General features: G+C 38.0%; 1 protein-coding gene and 1 non-coding gene across 6 annotated transcripts in view; both read right to left on the bottom strand.

Moving 5' to 3' along the window:
• Dis3l2 (DIS3 like 3'-5' exoribonuclease 2) overlaps positions 1–26,006 on the bottom strand; it is a 329,266-nt gene that overhangs the window by 229,538 nt on the left and 73,722 nt on the right. The gene's annotated exons all lie outside the window — the stretch shown is intronic.
• Positions 11,973–12,076, bottom strand: LOC125396913 (U6 spliceosomal RNA). The gene has a single exon (XR_007230940.2). It is a non-coding gene; the product is annotated as a U6 spliceosomal RNA (small nuclear RNA).

Genomic DNA, 26,006 nt, shown 5'->3' with positions numbered 1-26,006 from the left:
CCCATACACCCAGTATTCAGGAGATTTGAAGCATGGGGATTAAATTTGAAGCCACTATGGTTTCTCAGAAAACTGGGAGTCAACCTACCTCAAGATCCAGCAATACCACTCTTGGGAATATACCCAAGAGATGCCCAATCATACTATAAAAGCATTTGTTCAACTATGTTCATAGCAGCACTATTTGTAATAGCCAGAACCTGGAAACAACCTAAGTGCCCCTCGGAAGAATGGATAAAGAAAGTGTGGCACGTATACACATTAGAGTACTACTCAGCAGTAAAAAACAATGACATCTTGAATTTTGCATGCAAATGGATGGAAATAGAAAACACTATCCTGAGTGAGATAACCCAGACCCAAAAGGATGAATATGGTATGGACACACTCATTAGTGGATTCTAGCCATAAACAAAGGACATTGAGCCTATAGTTCGTGATCCTAGAGAAGCTAAATAATAAGGTGAACCCAAAGAAAAACATATATAGATCCTCCTGGAAATTGGAAGCAGACAAGATCACTGGGCAAAAGTTGGGAACATGGGAGAGGGGGTGGGGGAGGGGGGAGAGGAGAGAGGGGGAGATAGAATGGAGAAGGGGAGGATTGATGAGAGCTTGGGGGAGTGGGACAGTTGAGATGGAGGAAGGAAAGATATGGGAGCAGCGAAGTAGATATCTTAATTAAGGGAGCCATTTTAGGGTTGGCAAGAGACTTGGCTCTAGAGGGGTTCCCAGGTATCCACGGGGAAGTCCCCAGCTAGGCCCTTGGGTAGTAGAGGAGAGGCTGCCTGAACTGGCCTTGTCCCATAGCCACAATGATGAATATCTTGAATATCACCAAAAAACTATCATCCGGTACTGGATGGACAGAGATAGAGACAGAGACCCACATCCGAGCACTGAGCCTTAAGGTCCAGTTGAAGAGCAGAAGGAGGGAGAAGATGAGCAAGGAAGTCAACCTCGAGGGGTTGGTCCACCCACTGAGACAGTGTGACTCATCTAATGGGAGCTCACGAAGGCCAGCTGGACTGGGACTGAACGAGCATGTGATCAAACCAGACTCTCTGAATGTGGCTGACAATGGGTGCTGACTGAGAAGCCAGTGATAATGGCACTGGGATTTGATTTCACTGCATGTACTGGCTTTTTGAGATCCTAGTCTGTTTGGATGGACACCTTCCTAGGCCTAGATGGAGAGGGGAGGACCTTGGACTTCCCACAGGGCATAGTACCCTGCCCTCTCTTAGGACTGGAGGGGGAGGGGAGAGGGCGAGTTGCGGAGCGGGAGGGAAATGGGAGGAGGGGAGGAGATGGAAATTTTGAATTGTATTATTTATAAAGCAATAAAAAAAATTGAACACCAAAAAAAAAAGAAACCACCAATAAGGGGACAAGGAACTCAACAGACAGCTGTCAAAGATTATAAATTAGCAATAAATACAAGAAAAACCCACTGAAAAAAAATTTGAGGCCACTAGAAAATGAACTGTAAAACAGCCTGCATTATCTGTCCAAAAGAACAGTAACCTAGAAAAGATCCCCTCAGGTTCTTCTGCAAGGGCACAACTAAGTGACGCTACATTGACACTCAAGTTTAAAAAGTTGCCCCTCTCCCCTTTGCCTTACACATAGATCGTCTATGTTCATAACATAAATAAATCCTATATGTCCACACATAATTACATATCTGTCCCAAAGTAAATCATTCAAAAAAATGAGGGTGGTGACTTTGGGAGGCTGAGGCAGAAGAATCAGGAGTTTTAGGCTAGTCTGGGCTACATAAGACTCAGGAGAGAAAGGAGAAAGAGACCTGGGAGAGAGAGGAAAAATGGAGAGGAGAAAGGGGTAGAGGAAGAAGAGAGAGCAGAGAAAAGGGAGGGAGAAGAGAAGGTAAGAAAGAAAAAGGGGAGAGAAAGCTACAGAAGAAAAAGACTTTCACATCACTCAAATCAGCAAACCCACTGAACTAACTTAAATAACCTTAGAAATTAAATGATACCTAGTAACATCTGTCCATAATCATCCTCAAACAATGAGCGTAGCAATAAGCTTGTCAGAGCATCCTAGACAAGCAGGTGGAGCGTGCACAGCCTAAGTCTCAGGCAGGGTGACAACAACCAGACATTGCTCTATTGTTTTACCACAGAAGAAGCACAACTGATAAAAAAAAAAATATTGACATGGTAGAGTGTGACTAACAGGTCACACTAAAACACAATCTCAATCTCCCTTGTTCCCTCTCCCTGATTTTTGTTTGTTTGTTTGTTTGCTTGCTTGCTTGTTTTGCTTTGCTTTGGTTTTGGTGGAGTGAGGTGTTTGGGGATTATTTGCTTGCTTGTTTTTAAGAAAGAAATATGGAACCATAGGCACATGCTACTGTAACCAGCTTTTTAAAAAGGCAGTAGGTGAAGAGCCTAGGCCTTTAATTTCTACTATGTGTTTATTTCTGCCACTACTAGTTTCATATATGAGTTGGTTCTCACAGACTACTGAGAAAATATTACACAGGGAACCAGAATTCTGACTTCAGACAATATGAAGACTGGCCCATCTCATATCTTTCTCTGAATGTAATTATATAAAAGGATTCTAAAATCAGCATGATTCTACCCAACTACTTATTAAGAACTGTACTTTCCTGATATAATAGAGGCACAAATGTAATGGGAGTAGCCAATCATCTTTTGGTTGGATTTAAAGCCCAGTCCATGAGAACCCATAACCAAAATTGTTAATAAGGCCAAGAATCTAGATAGGTCCCGGGCTCTAGGAGAAAATCTAATACTAATACTCTCCTAAATGAATATAATAATAAAAAGACTCCTAATGACATATTGCTATACTCATAGGTCAGTATTTAACTCAACCCACATCAGAGAAGCTTCTTCTTGCACTAGATGGTAATTAACAGAGAAATCCACAACTGTATCATGTGCAGAGGGTGAAAGACTTTGGAGAGCTCAGCCCTACCTAAATGGGCTATCACTACCATATCCCTCCCCTCAAGGCTCAGGGATCTATGCAGGAGAGAAGGTGAAAAGTCTAAGAGCTAGAGGTGAGAGATAACTTCAAGGAAACAACATTTTCCAGACACAAGAAGACTGAAGACTGATGCACACATAAACTCATAGAGATTGTGACAGCATGCACAAGACCTGCATCAAGTTAAAGCCAGACACATTCTTAGCAAGAACACAGGCAAACAGGCACAAAGTCCCACCTCCAGCCAAGAAGCTATTTACAATTGATAATTGATAGTTTCTGTAATAGGGAAAATAAATTTTCTTCAATGGACTGACACTAGGTATATATATAAACCATGCTCCAGTGCAGGTCTCATGCTCAGAAGTAGATGGCCAACACAAATTGGACTACACGTTTGGTTTTTTGGTAGGAGTAACTTTTGCTTTGTTTTGTTTTGGTATTAAAAATGTGTGTGTGTGTGTGTGTGTGTGTGTGTGTGTGTGTGTGTGTGACTTTAAGAGAGAAAAATATAAAGGACAATGGGTAGTGAAGAGGGAAGGATAAGGGAGGAAAACAGGAGTTGAGGGAGGGGAGGAATATGACAAAAATATACTATATGAAAAAAATTTTAGAAGAATTGTGCTCTGGTTCATACGTATAAAGATTAAGAAATCACCAACGGAAAGAAGAAATTAGTGAAAAGCAATAATAACCAGAATACAATAAAATTAGCTATATAGTATATTTTTAAAATTTTATTTATAGTTCTGGGAATTGTCCACAGACATGCACTAGGCAAGCACTCGATCACTTTAGCCTAGTACTGTTATACAGCACATTAAGAAACCAACCCACTTAAATAATGTTTTAGATCACTATACTCAAGAAAAAATATTTGAGGCTGGGGAGATAGTTTAATCAGTTAAGTATCTGAGACACAAACACAAGGACCTGCATGTAAATATCCAAAACTCATTAAAAGCTAGATGTGGTAGCACAGACTTGTAACCCCAGGACTGACAGTGGGAAAAGGGGAGATAGAAAACAAGTAGACCCCTGAAGCATATTGGCCAGCCCCCTCTAGTTAAATCAATGAGATTTGGGCTCGAGAGAAGAATAGCAACCATGGAAAGACATTTGACATCAACCTAAATCTTCCAACACATCAGACCATACACACACACACACACACACACACACACACACACAGAGAGAGAGAGAGAGAGAGAGAGAGAGAGAGAGAGAGAGAGAATATATTACTATTTTAGGTATTCACTTTTGAACTACAGAAGCAAAAAATGTAATGGGATTTCATAAATATATCAAGTCACTGAAAATTGGCAAGTAGAACCTAAGTATTTTAAAGCTTTTTCATTCTAGTCACTATCTAAGACACATATGAATGAAACAAGGGCTAGTGAGATGACTCAGAGGATAAGTCTCCGATCCCACTGGGGAAGGATAGAACCAGTTCTCAAAATCTATCCTTTCACCTCCATATGCATACTGTGGTGTGAGTGAGCCCATACTTAGACACACACATACACACATAACAAAAATTAGTTAAAAAAAAGAATAGACTAAAAGGCATAGTGGGGTACAGATCTTTATGAGCTCTCAAGACATAAAAACCTATGAAATCTTGAATCTTTCCATATTGTATACTGGTTAGAGTCAAGATGCAGGCCTCCCTGAAGACAATGGCTATTTCAGGTTCTGACTAGGACACAGACAAGATAAATTTTGAACTTTTTGTCTTACTGGAACAACAAAGAAAGTACTAAAGGATATGAGAATCTTGTCTAAAAGACTTGGAAATTATCATAAAAGGGTTTTCTGGTGAGGCTTGGTGGACTGTAAGCATTTAAGCCACCTTTCCTATACAACCTACAAATCAGCATAATCAAACAGCTCATGAAGCAAAGTTCCTCATTGAAGAACTGTTTCAGTTAAATTCAGAAGACATAAAAGAATCATTATTTTGTTACTGTCACTTGGATTCGGGAAATGATCATTGATGATTCAAGAAGTCACAAACTGCTTTAGGAATAGAGAATAAAGAGTGAGAGAAGACAGAGACAACAGTGAGAAGACTAGGATTCCTTTTACTGAGTTTGTTCTGTTAGTCTGTAATAGACTAAGTCTATTCTGTAAGGTCTGATGCTGGCAGAACAGCATACGTCCCAGAGCTGGCTGAAGCTCTGCTACCTCCCAGAAGAGCTATTTCTGAAAATTCACTCTTTGAATCTTGGTCTGTCATCTTTAAAATGGGGACAAAACTATTCAATAATCATAAAGCTGTAAGAACTGAGATAGTTCTGAGGTGCCTGGAATTTGAAAGGCTTGAGTAAGTGAATGTTTTCATCATCATCTTAATAATAAACTCAACAATGAACTTAATTTCCTGTAGCAAGAAAGGAAAAGAAGGATCAAAATTAACTGCCATTCATAATGAATTCAGGTAACAGAAACCAAAATCTAGAACAGTTCAGTAAAGGGAGACATGCTTTGTCTTAAGGCCTGAAAAAGTCCAAGAGGTGAAGGAGCATCCAGGAACAGCTGGAAATGGAGGTCTAGGGACTGGAGTACTGGGATCTAGATTTGTAATCATCTACCACAGTCTGGCAGTTAGCAGTGGTGCCCCAGACTAAGTGTCATCTGAAAAGAGAAGCAGAAAACAGTGCTATGGCATGACTCAAATAAAGAATCCAATAAGAGAAGTAGAGAGAGTGAACATACATATAATTGTGAATATAGGAATTATAGTAAACACACACTGACAAATCTTTCCTGTGCTTTTTCATACATTAGCTGATCTAATCCACACAATGGGTGATACAGGGAGACCAATCTTGGCCACACCATTTCACTATAAAGGAAAGATTCAGATATGTCCACCCCATAGTTACTAAGTGTCGAGGACTGTGACATGAACTCAGGGTTAGGGTTCTAAATCCAGCCAGCATGCTTGGTCCCAGACTTCCTAGAGACATCTCCTTCCTGAGTTAAAGACAAACAGATTTAGAATCAACTTTATACAATTAACTGTTGTTACTCACACCGACTGTGTGAAGCATTTCTCCACACTGCTTGTGTGCAAACAATCAAAAATCAAAACTCAGTTCTTTGTCATATGCTCCTCTGCTAACCTCCCTCTCTGTGAAGTGGCCTTTGGCCTTCCTCTGGCCACTGCTAGTCTCTGTCATTCCTTCACTGAAAGTGTTCTTGATCAGGCTACATCCCAGGTATTTGTATATTTCACTCTTCCACAAGATAGTAAATTAAGTCATACTCATTATTGCATCTCCCAGAGTTTTCCACAATGGTTGCACATAAAACATGCTCAGTTGACTCTTCTGACTAGAATAAGACTTGAATTAACTATTTTAAAAATTCTCAAAAAAGAGCAGGAATGAAAGAGCTACCACATAATAAGAGACACAAAATTAAAATGCATGTTGGCATGATGCTACATCGTGACCCTGCAAAGTCCTCAATGACACGACACATCAGGAAAATACTCAACAGGTACTTTATCAAAATGAAAAAAAACATACCACTGTGAGGCAAATATTTATAAATATGAGGAAATGAAATTGGAAAACATCAAAATAAATACATTACTTTCTAAAATAAATCTAGGCCTTCATGTTTATATTACAACTATGGTTTCCAATAGAGTCTGAAGTGTAAATAGAAAAATCCATTGTTTCCCAATTTGAAAACAAGTCTTAGCACAGAAACTCACAAATGGACAGACAAAGAAGAGAAAGTCTATATTGGGAGCAGCTTACAGGGCATTTTCTGTCCTTTTCAGAGTTGCAGAATACCTTTCTATCACTCGAAAATGGGAGGAATTATCTCCACTGAGAAAGTAAATTATATCAACTGCAAATAGCAAGTGAAACTCACCAGAATTAAGAGGAGGAACTGGTCACTTCAAAACTGATGTATGTTAGGTTTTTCTTCCCTTCCTCTTAAAATTAATATGCTGTATTTCAAGACTGAGGAGCAAACAGAAAAATTCCCTGTAACCAAAAAAATTCAAATGGAATCCTAAGTAAAGATACCAGGTAACATTTCCATTATGCTGGCTTACTTAAACTCCAGACAAAACATTTAACAGCTCTGTTTATTAATACAGAAAAACCCTTCTATGAATACAAGGGTCATCTTTTGAAAAGTGTAATTGTTTACATTTTATTTTTAAAAAAAAAGTGTATTTCATGATAATTCAATTCCAGGGTCAGGGAGGAGGAAAAGGAAAAAGAGGCAGACACTATGACATTCCCTTGAGCAGAGGACTGCTATCAATACAGCTTTTCTAAAGGACTCCCATGCACCACACATCTATCCATACATGTGCAGTGACCAGGGCCACTAGGTCAGTGTCAGCTGAAGGCTCTGTGCCCAGGAGACAATTCCCTCTCAAACTGCACGTGAGCCTCTGCTTGGCTTTAATTCATGTCAACAAGTCCATTTAGGAGCTGCTCTTCCCTTCATTGCTACACTGACTGGGCTAAAGTGACAGTACTCAGTTGCCACACATGTTTTAACACACTTCCAAATCTCTTAATGGCATATTTGGGATGAAGAATAATACATGATTCAGGAAATACCTGGGAGCCAAGAAGAGCAATTTGTATTTCCACAGGGTATTCTAGAGAAGACTTGGCAACAGGTCTCTTTCACTATAAAAAACAACTATGGATCTATCATCTAAAACACATATTTATGGATATTCCTGAAGACACACATAGGATAAAATGATGGATCATCACATGGACCTTTTATCTAGCTATCAGAAACATAACTAAATATCTCCATCCATTCTTCTGCTGTTCAGGTCTCAAACCCTTGTCATCATTAATTAATTAGTCAGTTGTTTGACATCTCCCAACCCACCACCCATCGCCCCTATACATACCTCTCAACCCATTCCAGAATCCTGTCAGTTCTAAGTTCAATGATGCCAATCTTACTTAGTCTCTACCATCTCTCAGTCTCTACCATTAAAAAAAGTCTTCCTGTTCATTTTAAATCTACTCCCAACTCGGGGGTCAGAATTAGGGGTCAGGGCCTAGTAAATACAAGTAACATTGCATCAATTCCCCTTCATAACCCTTCTAAGCCTTCACATTAGTCAGAGACAGAGGCCAAATCTTAACAATGATACAAAGGCCCTGACTAATATATTACTCTCACTCCATCCCACTTATCTGTTTAGCCTCACCCAGTAACTCTCTCTCTTAGCCTCTTTGCTATTCCTTGACACACTATGTATGCACCAAATGTTCCCCAAGATCTCCAAAAGGAGTCCCTCATGTCCCATAGTTGTTACTATTCCATTACCTTCTTGACCCACATTATGAAGAATTTCCACTCTCATCCCCAAATTCACATCTCTCATATTTTTCTGCCTCTTTAGCACTTACCACTTACTGAGAATGCCACAAAGACTGTCTTATTCAATGTCATTATATCCTCCCCAATGAAACGCAAGCTCTATGACTAATTTTCCCTTATTTGCTCATTTCTATATACCCACCACTTATAATAACACCAAGCACAAAGTAGGTATGCAATACCTATTTGTTGAATAAATAAATCTTGATAAACGTTATAAAATCCAAATGATGCTTATCTGATAAATTTAATAAGAATTTACCCAATTTCTACACCCAAATACAGATAAGACCGTTGTACAAATATAATACATAACTGTTGCTACAATTTTCAACACTCACTTCCAATCCCAAAAAAAAACCTCTTGCCCATTTCTGTTGGGCCAATGTAATGCCAAAATTACTGCACATCCTACTTGCAAAGTGGCTCTGCCCCAGCAGGTCTCTGCAGCAGTGCCCCAAAGTATGAAAGAGCTCAGAGGAAAACCTTCAACCATACAAGAAGGACCTGCAGCAAGATAGATGACTTAGAAGCTTGCTGCCTATTTTAAATGCCCATAATATCAAAAGATTATTTGAAATTTTCTCAAAGTTACAAGTGTGATATATACATATGTTGTAAAGTAAGGACTTACTCAACAAGATATCTCTATCTTTTACTTGAATAATTAAGACCTTAAATACTTTAGACAATATTAAACTGCAAATCAGTAGAAGATCCAGATACCTGCCTAGATACTATCTCCATCCTGTTTTACATTACCCTAGTGGAATCAATCTTTATACCAGAGCATCTCTAAAGGCTGTATCACACTCTGATTATCCCTGTATACTCTCAGCTGCCTGGCTAGTGACAGTAGGGATTTGTGTAGCTTCTTCTTTCAGTCTGAAGGGTCTTATCACAATAGAAAAAAATAACGAGAGCTATATGTAATACCTCCTAAACAATTCTGACCTTCAAAAACCTTTTATTGGCATATATTAATTGTATAAAATAAGATTCATTATGATATATTGATATATGTATATAATAATATACTTTAATCACATTCACCCTTTGTTACCCACTCTTGCTCCCCCCATACATTGGTCCCCTTAGTCTTCCCAAATAGTTCTGCCTTGACATGCGTGTGTTTGTGTCTAGATTCTGAATATGAGAGAAAACATTTAGTATTTGTCTTTCCATGTCTCGCTTATTTCCCGTAATACAAGTATCTCCAATTCCCTTCCATTATGTATATATTCCTAACACCTTTAATCCCAGCACTCAGAAGGCATAGGCAGGCAAATCTCTGTGAATCTGAGGTCAGCCAGGTCTACATAGAGAATTCCAGGACAGTCAGAGCATACAAAAAGGCCCTGACTCAAAAAAAAAATTGTACATCTACATGCTACATCCATGCATGTCTTCTCAGGACCTTACTGGAACACTTAAGAAATGAAAAAAGACAGATTGATGGCACACAGACATAAAGTTGGGGTCAGGTGGTCTGGGTTCAGAGCTGGTAAAATTGCAGCCCCATCCCTACCCAATGAAGATCAGCATGTTTATTAAATAGAGTTGAACAGAGAGGCGGGGATAATTGCATACAACTTGTCTTAGTTACCTTTATATTGCTGTGATAAAACATCACGACCAAGGCAACTAATAAAAGAAAGCATTTAATTTGGGACTTATGGTTTTTTACAAGGGGTCAGAATCGGTATTAGGTCAGGGTTATCTAGAGGAACAGAACTGAAAGAATGGACGTGTGTGTGTGTGTGTGTGTGTGTGTGTGTGTGTACACTCGTGCACGCGCACACACACGCACACATGCTGACAGAATGAAAGTGTGTTCATACATGTATATGGATATAGATGTGTACATGTATATGTAAAGGGGATTTATTAGAATGGCTTACAGACTGTGGTCCAACTAGTATAATAATGACTGTTTACCAACAGAAGATTCAAGAATCCAGTAGTTGTTCAATCCAAGAGGCTGGATGGCTCAGCTAGTCTTCAGTATACACTGGAATCCCAAAGAAAGAGACTCTAATGCCAGTGAAGGGATGGACTTGCCAGAAAGAGAGAGAGCAAGCAGGAAATGAAAGCAAGCTTCTGTCTTCCATGTTCTTTAAGAGGCTGCCAGCAGAAGGTGTGGCCCAGATTAAAGGTGGATCTTCCTACATCAGAATATCTGTATTAAAAGTGGATTTTCCCACTTCAAATGATTTAAATAAGAAAAAAAATTCTCACATGTGTACCCAACCTGGTTGCTTGTTAGTTCCAAATGTTGCCAAGTTGAACCAAAAATAGCCAGCACAGAGTCCATGGTCATCATAGTGAGGAACATGGAAGCCGGCAAGCAGGCAAGGTAGCACTAGAGCAGTAGCTGAGAGTTCATATCTTAACCCACAAACAGAAGGCAGAGAGAGTTAACTGGAAGTATGTGGGTTTTTGAAACCTCAAAGCCCAAACCCAGGGACACACCTCCTCCAACAAGGCTACACATCCTATTGCTTCTCAGTTTCATCAACTGGGAACCAACCGTTCAAATATACAAGCTTATGGAGGCCATTCTCATTCAAACCACCACACAGCTGATCAAGCAAATGGGGTTATTTACATACAGATAAACAAGGAAGCAGGATTTATGGGATTTAACAATGAACATACAAGCAGTCTCTGTAAGGGAGCAGGCTGTAGACATCTGAGAGGAGAAAGTTATGGTGGTCGTTTTCCACATGCACTATCAACATTCACACTCAGTCCACTGAGGAAGGCCTTGCCATTCCCCTTGGAGTCTCACCCTGGGGGGATGAGAGATTTTGCCATTCTTCCATGGGTCTGGGACTTTGGAGTCCTTGACATGGCCATATCCATGTCAACAACACACATTCACTGAGGATTTCACTCACTCGGGGCTTTGTCCACTCTCTATAAATACCACATTTTCTTTCGTCTTCATCTCTTAATGGACACCAAGACTGATGCCACAACATGGCTATTATGATAGGTGCTACAATAACCATGGATGTACCAGGATCTCTGTAGGAAGCTGACGTAGATGCCTTTATGTATATACTCAGGAATGCTATAGTTGCATCACACCACAGTTCTCCTTAGTTTCTTTCAGGAACATGCTTAACTGGTTTCTATAGTAATTGGCCTAATTTGAAATTATTTTACTCCTGATGTTTCATTATCTGATAATGGCCATAGCATTTTTACTAAAACAACACAGAATATCAACATAATTTTGAATTTCATTTATCAGATGAATAACAAATTTTTACTCCATTTATTGGTCATTATCTTCCTCTTTTGCGAACTCTCTATTACAGTCACTTGTCAAATTATGGAATAGATTACTTGTTCCTTTAAAAAAAATTTCTTTATGTAGTCTGGACATTATTCCTCTTTTAAATGAACACTTGGCAAAAAGACAAAACCCTTCACATCATAGAATATTTCTTTACTTTGGAAATTGTCCCCTCTGCTATGTATGTACAAGCTTCAAAGTTTTATTTATAATTGTGTGCATGTTCTATGTGTGTGCATGATGTGTGGCTGTGCTTATACATACAGAGGTCAGAAGCCAACTCAGGAGCTGGTTATTTAAAAACATAGTATACATCAAAAAATCGCATGTCATCCTTATGCTGGGTCATGCTAATCTCTGTATTGTTCTAATTTTAGAATACAGAGATGACAAAGCAAGTACACACAGATTTTTCATTTGATGCAATTTTGTTAATTCTTGCCACTATTAAAATTTTTGAGCACTGTGGGTAGTGCTGTCCCTGGGCAAGTGGTCCTGGGGTATATGAGAAAGTGAACTGAGCAAGTCAGTAAGCAACACTCCTCCATGATCTCTGCATCAGTTCCTACCTCCAGGTTCCTGTCCTGACTTCCCGAATGAGGCACTACAAGCTGTAAGATGAAATAAACCCTTTTCTCTTCAAATTGCTTTTGGTTAAGGTGTTTTATCACAGTAATAGAAACCCTAAGACACACCTATAGCTCCAGTTCCAGGGGATCCAAAGCCCTCTTCTGGCCTCCATGGGCTCACTGTACTCACATGCACACAAACACACACACACACACACACACACACACACACAAACACACACACACCACAATTTTTAAAGCTTTTTTTTTTAATTTTTAAGAGTCAGAAGACTGGGTCACCTGCTTCAAGATAGTATCTTCTAGACATGACAGGGATGCTATACTCATTAAACCTTAATATGGTTACCTGCGCAAGACCTAAACAGTAACCATACCAGTCATCATGGCAAAATGGACTAGGTAAAACTTCACAAGGCCTCACCCCTAGATGAAGAACTACAGACAATCAATACCTGATTTGAGGAAGAATCCTTTTTCTCTAGAGACAAATCCTTTTATAAGTTATTCAGTCCTAAGTAATCAGCTCTAAATACTTAACTAGACTCTCAATGGGGTGTCAGGGGATGACAGTAACAATTCAGAAAGTTCATGAATAAGAAAGAGATGAGAGAGCACAGGAGTCAGAAGGAGAGAAAGTGTGAATGATGTATATTTGTGTATGAAATTTTCAAGTTTTTTAAAGAATAGGAAAGTTGTATGAATGTTTTCAATTCCATGGTCTGTGTATATGTTTGTATGTCTACCACATTAATTTAGTTACTGTGGCCCTGTGGAATAATTTCAAGTCTCATTTTGTGATACCTCTAGCATAGCTCCTTTTCCTAAAAACTGTTTGGGTATTCAGGGTGTTTTATGTTTCTATATGAATTTTAGGATTCTTTTACTATTCCAATGAAGAATGCTATAGGAATATGAGTGTGGATGGCATTGAATCTATGCACCACTTTAGGTAATATGATTACTTTAACAATATTAATTCTGCTAATTCATGAATGTGGGAGGTCTTTCCATTTTCTATTGTTTGCCATTTCTTTCCTTGGTATTTAAAACAAATTCATTTTTGAAGTCTTTCACCTCTTTGGTTAAGTTTATTCCTAGTTAGGGTTTTTGTTTTGAGAACACTGTGAGTAGAAATGTTTTGCTGATTTCTTTCTCAGCATATTCATTGTTGGTTATACAGAAAAGCTAATGAACTTTTGTAAGTTGACTTTGTATCCTGTAACTCTTCTGAAAGGGCTTATCAGACCTAAGAATCTCCTTGCCAGAGTGTTTAGACTATACTGACAAATGCTTTTTTTCCTATTTCCATCCCTTTAGTCTCATTCTCTAAGAAATTAAGCGCTATATTAAATAAAGGAGAAAAGAGTGGAAATCCCCTTCTCATTCCTCATTTTAGAAGAAATACTTTCAGATTCTACCACTGAATATAATGATGATAATAAGCTTGTCATATACAGGCTTTATCATTTTGAGATATGATACTTCAAGACAGTTTCTATAATAATTTATCATGAAGAGGTTTTAAGCTTTGTTAAAGGCGTCTCTTATACTTGCTGAAGTAGTTGTGTAATTCATGCCCTTTATGCATCTTCTCGCATGCTGTATTACATCCATTGATTTGTATATGTTGAACTGCATTTTCATTCCTGTCATAAAAATATGATTGTGATATATGATCTTTTCATGTGTTGTTCCCTTAATTTGGCAAGTATTTCACTGAGAATTTTTGTATTTATGACCATCAAAGATACCAGCCTAGCTTTCTTCTTAGTATGTCTATGGGGATTTGAATGTAATTGGCTCCCATACGATTATAGGGAGTAGCATTATTAGGTGTGACTTTGTGGGACTAGGTATGACTTTGTTGGAGAAAGTGTGTCACTGGGGGGTGGGCTTTGAGGTCTCATATATGCTCAAGCCATGCCCAGTATCTCAGACCACTTCCTGCTGCCTGCAGGTCAAGATGTGGGACTCTCAGTTCCTTCTTCAACATACATGCCCGTATGCCATCATGTTGCATCATGATGACAATGGACTAAACCTCTGAAAATGTAAGCCACCCAATTAAATATTTTTTCTTTACAAGAGTTGCCATGGTCATGGTGTCTCTTCACAGAAGCAACAAAAAGCCTAACTAAGACAATGTCCTTATCCAGCTTCGATATCAGGATAATACTGGCACTGCACAATGAATCCAGATGCATTCCTTCCTTTCTGTTTTATGGACTAGTTTGAGGAGTTTTGGTGTTAGTTCATCCCAAAGATTTAGGAGTCTAGCAGAGAGTCCATCTAGTTGTGGGTTTTTCTTAGAGATTCTTCAGAACTGCTTCAGTCTCACTGCTCATTGTAGATGAGGTAATGGTGCTTACATCCTCTAGATACAATTTTAGTAGGTCATATGTCTTAAAAATTTGCCCATTCCTTCAATATTTTCCAGTTTATTGGACTGCTAAGTTCCCAAAATATTATCTAATAATATTCTGAATTTCCATGATACCACTTTAATTTCCCCCTTTCAGCTCTAATTTCATTAATTTGCGCCTTCTCTTTCTTTTGTTTACTTTGGCTAACAGTCTGTCAATCCTGTTTCTCTCTTCAATGAACCACCTCCTTGTTTCGTTTATCTTTTGTATTTTCTTTTACTCTCCATTTCATTAATTTTAACCCTGATCTTTATTTCTTTCCACATACTAATTTGGGGCTTGGCTTGTACTTATTTTTCTAAGACCTTAAGGTTTATCATTAAGTAATTTATTTGAGTTTTCTCTGATTTTTAATGTAAGCATAGATAGCTATAAACTTTCCTTTCAGAAATGCCTTGGAAATATCCCAAAGGTTCTAACAACTTGTATTTTCATTTTCATTTGATTCTAGGAATTTTCAAATTTCCTTCCTGACTTTTAAGTGACTCACTGACATTTAAAAGTGTATTGTTCAATATCCATGTATTTGTAGTTTCTGTGGTTTCTCTTGCTATTGACTTCTAGTTTATTCCATATGCTGTGATAAAAATCAATTATTTTGGTTTCTTTTTCTTTGTTAAGACTTGCTTTCAGGGCTTAAAATGAACTTCTGAGAATAATACATATTCCATATTTATTGGATAGAATAATAATAATAATAGATATCTACAGATATCTCAGAAGTCCATTTGACCTATGGGGAAGTTTAACTCTGATTTTTTTATTTATTTGAATAATCAATATATTAATGAGAGTAGAGTATTGAAGCCATTATTGTTATTGTATCTGGACCTACTTGTCCATTTATGTCCCATCGTGTTTATTTTATGAAATGTGGTACATCAATATTTGGAGTATATATCTTTCAATTGTTATATCTCCCTAATGGATTGATTCCTTTAAAAATATGCAATGATCTTCTGATTTTGGCTTGATGACTGCTTTGTCAAATATAAGTATACTATTATTGATTTATTTTGGATTCCATTTGTTTGGAATGTCATTTTCTACCCTTTCTATGTAGAACTTCTGTGTTTTTGATAGAGGGATGAGTTTTTTTGCAGACAACAAATGCCTGGGTTTTGTTTTATTTTAAATCCATTCAGTCAGTCTGCATCTTTTAGTTGAAGAATTATGCCCACTTATATTTAGGTTTATTATTAAATATGTACCAAGTTTACCCTTCCTTACCTTAGAGGTTTATTGGTTTTATACGTTGAAAATGATTGGTTCTTTCCTACTTCCCATTGTTTATTCTCCTGGTAAGATGTACTTTTTTTTCCCAAAGTTCTCATATTTTGTATATTCTTTCTTCTACTTACATATGATAAACCTTTAAACATTTTCAGACATGCAGGGTTAGTGGTCATGAATTGTTTTAGTTTATGCTTACCACGAAGGGTCTGTATTTATCCTATGATTCGAAAAGATAACTTTTGGCTATAGTAGTCATGATTGGCAGTTATTTTGTTTCAGGACTTGAAATAATAAGCCCACAGTCTTAAAGTCTTTAGTATATCTGTCTGTAAGTTTGCTACTATCTTAACAGATTTACCTTTGTAAGTTATCTAATACTTCTTTCTGATAGCTTTCAGTACTGTTTGTCCTATATTTTTATTCATTTACTTATTATGCTTATTTATTATTTATTGTGTGTTCAGTGAGTGGATACAAATGTTTCATGGCAACCATGAGAGGTTAGAGGATGGCTTTAGGGAACTGGTTCTCCCCCTCCTCAATCATATGGGTTCTGGTGATCAAACTCTGGTCATCAGACTTGACAAGTATTTTCATCCACTGAGGAATTTCACAGCCCCTGTTCTTTATTTTTTATAAATTAACGACAATATTGCATGGAAAGTTTTCTTTCTAGGCATGTCTTTTAAGGATCCTAGATGCCTTGTACACTTGAATATTCTTTGCTTTACTAGCTTTTGGGGTATTTTCTGCTATAATTACATTAAGATTTTTGTCTTTAGTCTATGTCTCCTTGTGGTGGTTTGAATAGTAAATAGTCCCCATACGCTCAAATATTTGAATGTTTGGCCACTAGGGAGTGGCAATATTTAAGAGAGATTACGAGTGGGTAGGGCTTTGTTGGAGGAAGTTTGTCACTAGGGGTGGGCTTTGGGATTTCAGAAGCTCAAGGCAAGTCTAGGGGCACTCTCTCTTCTTTCTGTCCAATCATTAAGATGTATCTCAGTTCCTTCTCCAGCACGATGTCCAATTGCATGTCACCATGCTTCCTGCCATGCTGATAACGAACTAAACCTCTGAACCTATGAGTCAACCCCAATTAAATATTTTCCTTTATAAGAGTTGCTGTGGGCATGGGATTTCTTAGTCAGCAACAGAACACTGAGTAAGACACTCCGTTTTCTTTCTTCTACACCAAATTTATAGTTTCATCTTTTAAACATGCCCCAAAGGTCTTATATGTATGGTTACCAGTGTGTGTGTGTGTGTGTGTGTGTGTGTGTGTGTGTGTGTGTGTGTGTGAGAGAGAGAGAGAGAGGGGGGGGGGGGGGAGAGAGAGAGAGAGAGAGAGAGAGAGAGAGAGAGAGAGAGATCTAATTATAACTACTCATCTTTAGTCTCCACCCCTGACATTTTTTCCTGTACCTAGTCTATTCTACTATTGGATGCTTGCTAATGAGTTTTAAGTTTTGACTTAATATACTTTAATTTCTAAGTTTATAGTGTTATAATTAGTTTTTACCAAGCTCTCTATCTCTTTGTTCTTTTTTATTTAAGTTCTTGAATTTCTTGTCAAGGTCTTAAATTTACTTACTTACCCCCATTCATCTGTTTATTTGAATCCTTTCTAAGGTCACTGGTGATTTCTTTGCATTTTTTAAATTTTTATTATTTTACAAATATGAATCTTTTGTCCACATGTATGTCTGTGCTCTATGTGCATGTCTGGTACCAGCAGAGGCCAGAAGAGGGCATAAGACTGTTAACTAGAGTTCACAGACAATTGTGAGCTACCATGTGGGTGCTGGAAATTGAACCCATATTCTCTGTAAGAGTAGCTAGTGCTCTAAACTGCTGAGCCATCTCTCCAGCCTCACTGGTAATTTTCAAGCAGTACTGTAATTCCTTGACATTTCAACCATTCTGTCCTTTTGGATTCAGCTACTAAAGGATTGTGAACTTTTGGGAGGTCATACTGTTTTCATATTTCTTGAGTTTCTAAAGAGGTATCTGCTGGACCGGGGCACACAGCTCTTAGCACGACCTTGCATGGAACCACATGCAGAAAGGAAGCAGTAATTTACACATCTGCTGAAATAAGTATCTCTTCTGGCATTATTTAGGGTGTGCTTAGTGAGTGGCTTTCTATTGAAAGATCAACCCCAATACTACACAGTGAAAAGTAACAGCTATTTCAGCAACACACCGAAACAAACCACATAAAGCTAACATCTACATCACTAATAATCATGAAATATGAAAATAAAAAATAGCATAGAATAGACTATTAAGTTAAAACTGATGGAAGCAAATATAGTAATAATAAATAAATGAAATAAGGAAGGCAAAAATAATAAAGAAGTAGGGTTCATTGAAAGTAAAGAAAAAGAAGAAAGTGAGAAAAGGAGAAGAAAAAAAGTAAGAGATAAAAATCCCATTAGAAAATAAATACGGAAGCCAGGCAGTGATGACACATGCCTTTAATCCCAGAATACGGGAGACAGAGGCAGGTGGATCTTTGTGAGTTCAAGGCCAGCCTGATCTACAAAGCAAGTTCCAGGACAGTCAAGACTGTTACATAGAGAAATTCTGTCTCAAAAAAAAAAAAAGAAAAGAAAAGAAAAGAAAGGAAACGTAGAAATAAAATTAGATGAAGGTAAAAATAAAAATAAAAACAAGAGATCTTTAAAAAATAAAAAAGCAATAATACAGTAAAAAGAAAGAAGACTTTAAATGACAAAATCAGAGAAGTTTATTTCTGGGTCCTCTAAGGCTGGAATCTTCTGGATGAAAGTCAGGTAGTGAAATGGAATTCAAGACTCTTGCAGTGTTTCTAACATTCAGGCTGGTGCTGAATGTGGACTAAGAATCAGGTCAGTCAAGGTCAACTGTCAGCTTAAGGGCTGCAATCATGGCAGAAGTTTTTATTCTTTGCATAAAGGGAGTTACTCTGGGCCTGTGGAGTCTGAGCCACACAAGTTCCTACTAGATCTAGAGCAACCTCTCCAATCCCCCAGTATATGTACCCAAGGGCAACAAATGTCCATACGAAGAGTCTTCCAAGGGTGCTAAAGTGTGAAGGAAGTAAGCAGAACATTGGGTTCTACATGTGAAAGGGAGAACTGGGGGAACTAGCACTCTGCCTGCAAGTTTCAGCCTGTTCAGATCCTATGCAGAAGGGAGTAGGCAGGGGAAACAGAGGTATCTGCTGGACAGGGGCACACAGCTCTTAGCACTAACCTGCATGGAACCACATGCAGAAAGGAAGCAGTTCTGGTGACCAAGCAATCTGCCAGTCATAGGCTCAGAATTCCTAGCCACAGGGTTGGGGACACTGACCATGGAATCATTTACACTGAGTCCTCTGCTAACTACATTTCTCAGTCAGATCATGTTCAACTTGCCCTGCATAACTGTCTCCTGTAGCTGTCTCCTACCTAGACACTGCACCAGGCTGGGCCCAGCTCAGAGTTTTAACAGTCCTTGCTTTCAAGTTCCCAAGAAGCTGACTCTCAATAGGTGCTCTCTTATTCAAGAGTTTACACTGTTAACTTAACTATTTAGAGTGTGTGTTGTGTGTACACCACAGTGCACATGTGGAGGTCAGAGAACAACATGAAGAGCTGGTTCTCTTCTTCCTACAAGCAGGTTCAAGAGACTGAGGTCTGCATGCATCTATCCACTGAGCCATCTTCCCAGTTTCAATATCTTCCTTATCTTATCTTCCTAAGATGAGGCCTAGCTACCAAATTCTCAAATATAAGGAGCAACAAAATGGGCTACATCTCTACTGACAGCCTGCTACACATGGAGTCCCTTTTAAACCAAATCTCCCACTGGATTTAGGGCTCTCAAGAGCTATGAGCTTTCTGCAGAAGCTAAGCATCCAGCAGGTCGTCACCAGTGCTGCACATCCTCCCTTGTAGTTGTAGCTTCAGGTGCCGTTGAAGCTGAAAAGGCTTTCTACTTTTTCTGCATAATCTCTACTTTTTTGGGCTTTTCTGGATATTCTATCATCTCTTTCTGATTACCAATGCCTTTTCTCTCTTTGGAATATAATTTGCCCTTTTCTTACTCTGAGTCTTTTCCTTACGATGTGAAACAGAAAGCTTCCGATCTACCACCATAACCTAGAACTAGGTTTTTAAAGTAACTATTGACATATGTGAAAACAAAACACTCCCATCAGATTAAGGGTCTCAACTGATATTTCTAGGGTTTGCTTTCTGACTCTAGCATGTGTGTGCACACGCACGTACATGCACGTCATAAATGGGAGGGTGTCAGTCCCGCTCAGTTTTCTTTATTATTAGCTCTCTATTGACACAGCACCGCCTGTCTTCAGAGAGAAGGGTGAAGGAAACAAACATAAGTAGTTTCAGATTATGTTCATCTTCTTAGCTAACCCAGGAGAAGAAATGAATCTCTCACTAAAGTACTCTGCAAGAGCCCCAAAGTCAGGTTCTTTGGGGCTGATATGGGTCACATGTCCATTCTTGCACCAATGACCACAGCAGAGAATTAAACTAGAATAACTAGACCATCATTTTTTAAACTTTTTCATCTTGCAATATCTTTAACTCAAGATATTTTTTATTTTATTTTTTTATTTTATTTTTTATTATTAAAAAATTTCTGCCTCCTCCCTACTTCCCATTCCCCCCTCCCCCTCCCTCTCCAGTTCAAAGAGCAGTCAGGGTTCCCTGCCCTGTGGGAAGGCCAAGGTCCTCCCCCCCTCCATCCAGGTCCAAGAAGGTGCGCAACCAAACAGACTAGGTTCCCACAAAGCCAGTACATGCAGTAGGATCAAAACCCAGTGCCACTGTCCGAAGCTTCATCTGGCGATGGATGGAGATAGAGACAGAGACCCACATTGGAGCACTGGACTGAACTCCCAAGGCCCAAATGAGGAGCAGAAGGAGGGAGAACATGAGCAAGGAAGTCAGGACCGCGAGGGGTGCGCCCACTCACTGAGACGGTGGGGCTGATCTAATGGGAGTTCACCAAGGCCAGCTGGACTGGGACTGAAAAAGCATGGGATCAAACCGGACTCTCTGAACGTGGCGGACAATGAGGACTGACTGAGAAGCCAAGGACAATGGCACTGGGTTTTAATCCAACTCAAGACATTTTTATGTGACACTAGGTATATAGTACAAAATAGGTTTAGAAATTTTAAAATTACCAGTAAAATACCATAAATCATTTTCCTTTTTCTGAGTTTTTTTGAGACAGGATTTCACTCCACAGTTCAAGCTCTCTACTATGTAGATCAGGTTGCTTCAAACATTCAACAATCAACCTGCTTAAGCCTCCAGAATGCTAGGATTACAGGCTTCAGTCATCAAAATTGGCATGAAATTTATTTTAAAATAATTCTTGGATATTCATATAATTTTACAATTTATTAAAACCTTAATAAAGTTTTAATATGGGTATGTTCATTTTATAAAAAGAATTATATCTTGGATGAATATTTGATACTACAGGACATACTAATAAAATACATACATAAAAGTTCAACATTTTTAGAGTTGATCAATTTCTTGATTTTATAGTTATCAATAGTGAGAATAATACTCAGTAATATATATTATAAATAATAAAAGTATGTTTAGGGGCAATATAAAAATTATTGACAATTATGAACTAATTGTCAAGCAAAATTCATTCAGTAATTTTTTGTGAAATTCAGTCTGTAAGTCAAACAATAATTTTTTAAAAATCATGATCCAACCAGATTCTCTGAATGTGGCTGGCCCGGAGTCTTTCTGAAAAGCCATTGACAATGACACTGGGACTTGTTTCCTCTGCATATACTGGATTTTGGGGATCCAGTCTCTTTGGATACTCACCTTCCTGAACCTGGAGGGAGGGTAGGAACTTGAACTTCCCACAGGGCAGGAAACCCTGACTACTCTTAGGGATGGAGAGGGAGGAGGAGAGGTAGTGGGGGGAATGGGAGGGTGTTGGGAGGAGGGGCGGAAATGGAAACTTTTATAATTTAATAAACTTTGAAAAAAATCAAACATTCTAACATTTATCCAACTCAAAGATATACTAATTTTAATACTTCTATGTTGAGGAATGACAGTAGGAAAATATTAACAGTCTTAATTTTCTACCATTAAGACATGTTTCTAAAAAGGAGAAAACTTCTTATGTACAGATAAAAATACAATTTATAATAAAGAGTAACCTCATACTTGAGGTAAACTGTTCATACCAGCGTTCACTACTGTGTGGCATGACAGCATGTGCAGGACAAAGAGCAAATGATGTGTGTCCAGAACTAAGTTTTCATTGAAGTCGTATGAAGAAACACTAGTGAACACTGCCAGAAACACTTGGAACTCAATAAGGGGCTTTTAATTAATTTTTGGTTGTTGTGAGTTCTAAAATATTTTACTTTCACCAAGTTTTTTATAGTTATCCCATCAGTTATATGACCTACATGCCCACAGAGACTAGACTGAAACTCCCCTATGTCAGAGGTATATGAACAATGTGTGCCTCCTCGTAAAGAAAAAAGATCCAAGTTTCCTTAGAAATGATAAAACTAGTACTCTTTTTAAAGAAAATTCCATGTTTGTATTCCCGAAAGTCTACTCATAAGGCTGTAAATGTTTGCTTGAATCAAATATTACTCCTTTTAGAATCACAACGATTTTTGACACAGAATCAAAACAGGAATATAATACTACCCAGGAAAGAAAATAACCTAAATGTTTTGATAAGTTGTCAACTAAAATAAAGATCATTTACATCTAAGGTTTTTACTTATGTAGGGACTTAAGTAGTATCTAACCTCAATTCTCTCACATCAATCATACCAACCTGCAGCAAATGCATTTCACATCTCACGGATATATTTCAATATCCTGGAACTCAATGAAATATAAATTTAATCTGCAGACCATTTCTGAAAATCAGATAGTTATAGTAAAAAGTATTTGAGGACAAGAGAACATCAGGCACTGAAATAAGGGTCATATTCCAGGTTGGGCATATTCCATATGGATGATCTCTACTAAGAGACTAAGAATAATTAGCGGGGATAGTGGGGTTAGGGCAATGGCTCAGTCAACAAAGTGCCTGCCATGTAACCATGAGCATATGAGTTTGATCCCTGCACGCACATAAAAAAAAAAAAAGCTAGGGATGATGGAATATGCCTATAATCTGGGACTGGGAAGGCAGAGACAAGTAAATCCCTGGGCCTCACTTGCTGACTAATCTACCCTAATCAGTGGGACCCACATCCCTGTAAGAGACCCTATCTCAAAAAACAAAACGAAACAACAAAGTGGATGGCTCCTAGGTAATAAAGAAAAATGTTTGACTTCTGGTCTACACACACACACACACACACACACACACACACACACACACACACACAAATAATTACCTGGGCTGGGGGTTTAAGACAAAAAGAAATTTCAAGAAAAGAGGGTATTACCAGAGACACGATGGCCTATTTCATGTTCATAAGAGGCAATGCATGAGTAAAATGTCAGAAGGAACTAAAAAGGAACCCTATCTAAAGGTAAACAGTAATATTATAGATAGATAGATTAAAAACCACTTGGAATAAATTAAATAAGGAAGCAAAGAATCCTACAAAGAAAACTTTAAAACTCTAGAGAAATCGAAGAAGGTCCTAGAAAATAGAAAGACCTCAGATGATCATGGATTTGGTAGGTTCAATCATATGAAAATGACCATCTTACCAAAAACAATATACAGAGTCAATGCAATCTAATCAAAATCTCCATGCCATTCTTCACAGAAATATGTATTAGGTAATGGAATCCGGACTTCTCGTGTCAGAGAAAAGAGATGTAAATGGAAAACTACAACAAACTCTGTGGTGTTTTACTGAAATTGGAGATATTTCATGGACATACATGAAATATGGGTGGAGGAGTATGTATGCGGGCACACGCACGCACGCGTGTGTGTGAGTGTTTACTGTTTCTTGTTCACTAAGAGGTCTTCATAGAATCTGTATTTCTTTGCTAAAAGTAAACAGGTTTTCTTAGGAAAAGAGTAATTCCAGTGAAAGCACTATGTAACAGATCCACTGCAATTTAAACTAAATAAATAATGGTAAGAAATTACCTCTCAGCACATAATGAGAACAACTATTTATGCCTCTGAGAAGAACATGATCTGCTCTTTTCCAAAGAGCATCTCTATACAGAATCACACATACTTCTTAGGATCTGTGAATCAAACATTTGCTTAATGCCACTACGCCATCCACACTTAAGATTCTAGCCCTTAGTTCTCATGAGTCCTGACAACATGAGCGGCCATCTCTCTTAAAGTAAGCCACCTAAAACCAGCTAGGCAAAAGTGATAGCATCTCAGCAAAGATGATTTCAGAGAGAACAACACGTAACAGTCTCTGAAGTCAATGGGGGAGGGGGGGCTTTGTCCACTAAAGCATGGTGCCCCATTCATTGGTCAATATGACATGAAGTACCTAGAGCAAGTTCCTAAGAACTCCAATATGATTCTCAAAATACATTTGTTTAATGAAGTTGCTTGGGTTTAGAAAATAAGGGTTTGCTGTTATTTTTACTTCCTTTGGCCCTAAGAGTAGTATAGCATCATTACTTTATAGTATGAGGGCAGTGTTAAATCAGTGTGCTTGTGGAGGGAGGAAGCATGTCTTTAGGAAAGTATTTCTTTTTCCACCATGGATACTATATTTCTAATGAATGCATAAAACCCAGTATTATTTCTAATGCATATTTCATAGAAAGTCATGTTTCACTTAAAACTGAAAAGATTTCAAATGTTCCCTAATGGCTTTATATGCATGTACTTTCACGACTCAGTAATCAAGAGGCATCTACTGTCAACTAAAAGCTAGTCTAGCTACCTTATATGAAATTATTCTGGAGGGAACCTATTTATAGGGCTTAACTATGAAGAAACCCTAGAAAATAATTAAAGGAAAAACCTGACCATGAGCTGCAAAATGCATCAGAACTGTATGTGCATACACATTTGCAATAACATAAAAGCAAAAAGTTTATCTACACTATGACTCATAGCTTCAAGTTAAGACCTGCCTAGAAATTTAGTAGGAAAATTACATTAACCGAATGCTCTCAAGCTTCACTGGGTAAGTCTCCAACCGTGCATAAAGATGACCTTTTTTCAGCATTTTCTGGCTTCCTTTGCAAACACCTAAGCCATGTAACAAATGGAAAGCTACCTTTCAACAAACTAGGACAAGAAACAAACAAACAAAAAACAAAACAAAACAAAAGGTGTTTGGGACCACAGTCACTGTGCAGCCCTGAATGCTGACCTTAAAAGGAGCTGCAGTAGCCTGATCCCAAAGGAGTTTGGCTGCAGGTTGTTCTTCGTGGTACAGTTTGGGTTGAGTTGGGTTGAGTTGGGTTGGTTTGAGACCAGGGTCTTACTATGTAGGCCATTCTGGCCTTGAACTCACAGAGATCTTCCTGCCTCTGCCTCCAGAGTGTTGGGGTTCAAAGTGTGTGTCACCACACCCGGCTTCAATTTTTTATATTCAAGCAATGGTTACCTTTAAGATGATATAGTAACATTTTTTAAACCAACAGTTTTCTATGAATACAACTCAAGAAAAAAAGTTCATACTGTTTTTCATTTTTAATCTGTCATCCTCCCCTATGCTGATAGAAACAAAAACTGAGCTCATGTATGCCAATTCGACTACGTAACCTTAGCTTATGCTGCTGCAAAAATTCTGGAAATTAACCCGGGCTGAGATTTTTGTATACTAAGTATCAGCCAAGAACAAATTTTTACAGCTAACTTTTAAACTCTTTAAAATTACACTTTATAATGGAAATACTGACAGATGTTTTACTCTAAAAGCACTGTTATAATATTCCTAACTTTTAAAAATACAAAACTATGAACTCGGCATCAAAGATATAAGAATGAAAAATAAGTCATTAAATTATAAAATTACCTTTTTAAATAAGCATAAATAAAAACATTTATTATCACAGCCAGCTAGATGGTTCAGTGGGTAAATGATCTTCCCATCAAGCCTGATGACCCACATAATAGAAAGAGAAC

The sequence above is a fragment of the Myodes glareolus genome, chromosome 1 (genome assembly GCF_982192425.1).
Source record: "Myodes glareolus chromosome 1, mMyoGla1.1, whole genome shotgun sequence".
Lineage (NCBI taxonomy): Eukaryota > Metazoa > Chordata > Mammalia > Rodentia > Cricetidae > Myodes > Myodes glareolus.
This window is presented reverse-complemented; position numbering and strand designations above follow the sequence as displayed.